The following is a 4,363-nucleotide window of genomic DNA, read 5'->3' as shown; positions in this document are numbered from 1 at the left end:
CCGGAGACTGACGGTCAGTCAGAGAGGACTATCCGTACGCTTGAGGATATGTTGCGAGCCTGTGTTATGGATTTCGGACCCGCTTGGCAGGATCATTTGCCTTTGATTGAGTTCGCGTACAACAACAGCTACCATCGTAGTATTGGTATGGCACCATTTGAGGCGTTGTATGGGCGACGTTGTCGTACTCCTTTATTCTGGGACGAAGTTGGTGAACGACATGTTGAGGGACCGGAGTTAGTCCAGCAGGCTATTGATAAAGTTGCAGTAATCAAGAAGAGGATTAAGATTGCCCAGGATCGACAGGCTAGTTATGCGAACACCAAGCGGCGACCTCTTTATTTTCAGCCAGGTGAGAAAGTGTTTCTCCGAGTTTCGCCTTTTCGCAGGATTTTGAGATTTGGTCTCAAGGGTAAGCTATCTCCGAGATTCATTGGTCCTTTTGAGATTCTAGAATGTGTGGGAGATTTAGCTTACAGGTTAGCATTACCTCCGTATTTGTCCGGTATTCATGATGTGTTCCACGTATCTTTGTTGAGACGATACGTAGCAGATGAGTCTCACATCTTGCATCCCTCTGAAGTTCAACTTGAATCAGATTTGTCTTACGTGGAGCGACCAGTTCAGATTCTCGATCGCAAAGACAAGGTGTTGCGGAATAAGATCATTCCTCTTGTCTTAGTACAGTGGCAGCGCAGAGGCACTGAAGAAGCCACTTGGGAGTTAGAGAGTCGTATGCGTTCAGAACATCCAGAGCTCTTTTGAGTTTTGCTTTGTATATGTTTGTGTTTTTCAATTGTAATCGAGATATCAGTTGTATTCAACAACAATTGAGATATAATAGCGATGTTGTTATTTCGTTTTGTTCATTCTCTAAGCCTGATTTCGAGGACGAAATCTTTTAAGGGGGGGAGAATGTAGTAGCCCGAATGCCGAATTGGGTAATTAACGGATTAATGGTGATTAATCATGATCGGAAGGTCCGAAGATGGTTCGGAAGCACAGAAGAGTTCGGAAGTTCCGAAGTGTAGGTTCGGTGGATCCGATCATGAGGTGTCATGAGCAGCTGGACACGTGCATGTTCGGACGGTCCGAAGTGTAGGTTCGGTGGATCCGATCATGAGCTGTCAAGAGCCAGTGGACACGTAGCGTTCGGACGTTCCGAAGTGGTGTTCGGAGGATCCGAACATGGCCTATAAATAGTGGTCGGATTTCCTCATTTTGACTCGCCAATTCAGAGAGTTCCATAGCATTTCAGTCTTTTCTGACAGGTTCTAGTCTTGTTCCGAGATTTGGGCACTAGCGGGGAGCTGCTGGTCTTGTAGCAGAGCTGTGCTCTAGTTGGGAGCTAGCGGCATCAGCGGGCTAGCGACGGACGAAGGTTTGGAATTTTATCAGTATTTATCTCAGGATTATCTAGTTAAGTCTGGTAGATAAGTTTAGTGATGGTTTTCACTTGATGAATAGGCTTGGATTAGACCTGTTGTCTGGTTGTTCCAGTGGATTAGGATTGCTGTGATAGAGGTACGAAAGTACTATCCGAGATATCCTGGTTGAGTATACATTCATATATGTGTTGCATGATTATGTGGTGCATTGATATATGTCATATGATGCATGCTATTATGTCACGTTTATTACTGCACGTTGCATTTCATGTTGAGCCGTATCTCCTTCGAGATAGCCTTTGCTGTTGAGCTGTATCTCTTTCGAGATAAGCTATATCTTGGGGCCGCTCAGCCCTGTCTTGTGGACGCATGGACACCGAGAGTACACAGTGGCCGACGGGTCGGGAGGGCTTCGGTGGTCCGGGACATTTTAGGTCCACGTCTGTCTTGTAGTGGATGCAGTGACCCAGAGGTTGGACCGCGCGGCACTATCCACTTGGCGCCTCTAGACTGAGCATTGTTGAGATCCTTTTGTGATTCCTGTTTCTTGACTACCCCGGTATCATGATCATAGCATGTGCATTTCATATAGGTCTGTATACTCATACTTTTGTACTGGGCGTTCTTATCGCTCACGTCCTCGGTTTTGTTTATCTTGGACACCCCATTCCCTCGGGGCAGGTCTCAGGTTGGATGGTTCCGGAGGAGCAGGAGGAGGACGTTGAGTAGCCGGTTGGTTTAGTTTCGGTATCATTTGATTCGATATGGTTGTACCAGATATTCTTTACCTTATTTTGAGTTGTTCTAGAGTTAGTTTGGGTTGTATAACTATCATTTGTTAGTTGTTTCCGCTATTATCTCTGATTAGTAATTATTAAGTTAATTGCATGCTTAGTTTTCAATTAGTAGGTGATTCTGGAACGGGTCACTACATTTATAAACTGATCTGCCATGGCCTCATCATTCCCTGAAACATGAGGTGCAAAACGAAGCAAAGAAGAGAATTTGGCAACATACTCCTCAATGTTCAATTGCCCTTGCCTCAAATTGGCAAATTCTGCACCTTTATCCTTGCGATAAGAGATGGGAAAAAAACGCTGATAGAATTCCGTCTTGAATACCTTCCACGTAATCTCGGTACCCCGCTGCTCTAAAGCTCTCCTAATGTTCAACCACCAATTCTTGGCTATATCTTGCAATTGATGGCCAATTAGCTGTTAGAGTAGGTGCCCGTCGAGCCAAGTGTTGGCCGAGTGTTCACAATGAAACTCTATGTATAAGAAGTCTTTATTTTAATAATATTTGAAATTATTATTTTGGCAAATCTTTATCTGTATACCCATGCTAGTTGCATAGATAAAGCCCTTGAATATACAAATAGTAGAAAGAATATGAGATGCTCATATGATGAGTATCATGAAACTCATATTTGTAATACTGTATATTCTAAACGGTTCCTAGTCGATTCAGCCGCCACTAAGAAGGATATAGGCCGCTCGAGTTAGAGACTAGTATCTGCGATGTGAGTACCATGTTTCATTGGTAGGGGACATTGTGATGTCCGAACATGCAGATAGGTGCTCCTTGTAGAGTGCACTGAACAACCCTCCATAAAAGGACTTTCCAAGAGGTTCTCACTTATCGAGTGGAAAAGTCCTGGTTTATGGTTGTACAGAATTAGTCCTTATGACCCGGGACAACATTGAGACTCTATGTGCTAGAATTACACTTTGACTTGTTTACCGACTCTCATGGAGTCATCAGGTGGCAAGGTTGGGTGTTCTGTCGAAACACATAGGAGTCGATACATTGTAGTCGGGGATTCACCGCTTACCTTCGGGTATGGATATCCTATGTGTTATCATGTGTATGTAGGTTGAAATCTCTGGCCAGAGTATGGTTGTAATTATGAAAGGGGTTTCATAGATTACACCATTGATGCAACTAAAACATGACACATAGTATCGATTCATTGACAACTCTCGATAAACCAATGGTTGTCGAATCGGTCGGGATATATGAGTTGAAGGGACCGTACTGTACGCTAACCATAATTGAATGGTTCTTGCAGGCACTATCATTTGATACCTAGGGAATCATGTAAGCGATGCTGCTAGGCGTTTAACATGATTGGTTGGGTACTATCAGACTTGAGTTCTGACGTTCTTATTATCAAGGTGTTGATAAATAAGAATGGAGCAATTGGGGTATGCTCGTATAAGGACATGTTTAGTCCGAATCACATGGTGATGTGAACCCACGGCTAGTTGTATCAATGAACCATTGAGGGCCACACAAGTACTAGCTTTCTAGATCCCGTTGAGAAGTAAAAAATAGTTCAATGTGTTGAACGGCTTATAAAGGAGTTTATAAGCGTAAGGAAAATTAGAAGTATGACTTCTATAATGGAGAAAATAGTTCAAAGTGTTGAACGACTTATAAATGAGTTTATAAGTGTAAGGAAAAAAAATAGAAGTATGACTTCTATCTATAATAAACAATTACATCAATTTCCCCAATTCATAACTGAAATGGTATAAATCTGGTATCAAAACCCAGTCAATTCAACTCTAAAATTCATAACAACTATACGGTGTCCGTTCTTAAATCCGTTTGTAATTATACGATGTCTAATATGTCAGAAACAACATACAGAATCATATCTGATTCCTACAACATCATAATTTCAAGCCATGCCAAAACATAGTAAAACTTACGTCCACGCGTAGCCTACAACGATAGGAACACGGTACCGAAGTCGGATTTCAAATCTGACGGACGGATTGCAATAAACCCACGAAGGATTCCAAAAGCTCACGGAGCTTTTTCCCTTCTGATTCTTATCAATTTTGAGGCAAATAACGTTTATTTATTTCGTCACTTGCATGCCAATGAAACGTGGCTTCCTTTGGCCAAATCTTGCTGGCGCCGGGCGGTCGAAACTTACCGCCCGGGCGCGAGCTCGGCGCCGGGCG

The sequence above is a fragment of the Primulina eburnea genome, chromosome 4 (assembly GCF_022965805.1).
Source record: "Primulina eburnea isolate SZY01 chromosome 4, ASM2296580v1, whole genome shotgun sequence".
In the NCBI taxonomy this organism is placed as follows: domain Eukaryota; kingdom Viridiplantae; phylum Streptophyta; class Magnoliopsida; order Lamiales; family Gesneriaceae; genus Primulina; species Primulina eburnea.
Note: the sequence above shows the minus strand (reverse complement) of the source record.